The following is a 1,722-nucleotide window of genomic DNA, read 5'->3' on the forward strand; positions in this document are numbered from 1 at the left end:
CACATCACATCCTCATCTCTAAATTGGAGAGAGAGGGCTTCAAAAGCATTGTTGTTCGGTGGTGAAAGATATGATTGGGAGGGTGCAGTCAGAGGGTTGTTGCCAATGGCTCTATGTCCAGGTGGAGGCCAGTCATGAGTGGTGTCCCCAGGGTTCTGTCTTGGACCCACTGCTCTTCAACATCTTTATCAATGTCATAGAGAGTGGGATGAGTGTACCCTCAGCTAGTTTGATGACACCAAGCTGAGTGGTGCAGTTGATGCAATAGAAGGAAGGGATGCCATTCCAAGAGACCTGGACAGGCTTGAGAAGTGGGCCCATGAGTGCTTACTGTCCTTCATGGGCAAACCATTCTTACCCAGAACTATTCTGCGCCTCAGAATCCAGAAGACTGGTTAGTACGACTACTGACTTGTATTTACCAGTCTTCTGAAAAAAACTGTAGGCAATGTGAATGAAATTAAATGGCCTCGGACTGATCCATTTTTAGACTTTGACAGCTGAAGCAAGCACAGAAGCAAAGCAGAAGCACACTGGGTGTTTCTCCCAATTTTGTGAACTGTGCAGTTGTTAACACGCAGATGAAGGAGGGATGACTGCTGATGTTGATAAGGAGTGTTTTTCCTGATACAGGATGGATTTGAGCTCACTTTGGTCAGTTCTGGAGCCTGGGCTTAGGTAAAAGTGTAGAAAATCACACATCTGGGCTACGAAGCGGGGATTTGATCCTCCCAGCCTGTGAATGGAGGACCATCTTAAATGTTTGCAAATCGCTTCCATGAGATCAATTGAACCAGATCATGGCCTCACTGGAGAATTAAAATATTTATTAAGAATTTCCTCATTTTTTAAAGTTTGATGCCGAGGAACATGGGACATATTGTAATGACACTACTGCTGCCTTACAGTCCTCACACCAATGTGCTGCTCATTTACCTTGAGCTACCTTGAGCAGAATAAGGTGAGACAAACAATGCCTCTTATCTGTTTTTAAACTCCAGCACACACATACATTTTCTCGGTGTAGGTTCTACCCATGAATTTGCAACTCCAAATTTCTTCTGCAAGTCTCTTCTCCTTTAAGTTATCTCCAAGCCTCCTCATTCTATAAAGGAGTTACTAGCACACAGTGCAGCAGGGGATGTCTCTTCTTCAGCATGAGACAGACCTGTGTGCTTATTAATGACGGATAAGCTCCGACGGAGATGTTGAGTGAAGTGATGGCGTTCATTCAAATAACACTTGCAGAACTAGTTTGCTGAATATTTGCAAAACCTGCAGTGGAATCTCAAGTGACTTATATATCTGTCCCTGGAATATGACTGGAAGTTCTGGTTGCTAGTATTCTATTGCTTTGGATATTGCATAGTTAAACTAAGATCTTACTAAAGAAAATGGTGCTGTTTGCACTGGGACAGTCTAATGTCTAGGACGCTGAATAATAAGATCAATACAGTCTTTAAGCTGCCAGCATAGCTGGAATAGTCTGGTAAAGTGTTTCTGTTCACACCATCCTGAGCAGAACATCCCATCCCATCTTTTAGAACTGTTTTCAGCAACTGAACTGTAGATTTCAGAATAAAATATTGTTCAGAAAAGGTATTTGCTTAGACAGTTGCTAAATTTTTGGACCTATGTCTCACTCCAATTTATAGGAGGGGGAGGAGGTTCTTTTAGTGTATGTATACCCAATGGCGAGATTAGGACACAACGGGTCAAATG

This window comes from Gallus gallus, chromosome 1, assembly GCF_016699485.2.
Source record: "Gallus gallus isolate bGalGal1 chromosome 1, bGalGal1.mat.broiler.GRCg7b, whole genome shotgun sequence".
Taxonomy (NCBI): Eukaryota; Metazoa; Chordata; class Aves; order Galliformes; family Phasianidae; genus Gallus; species Gallus gallus.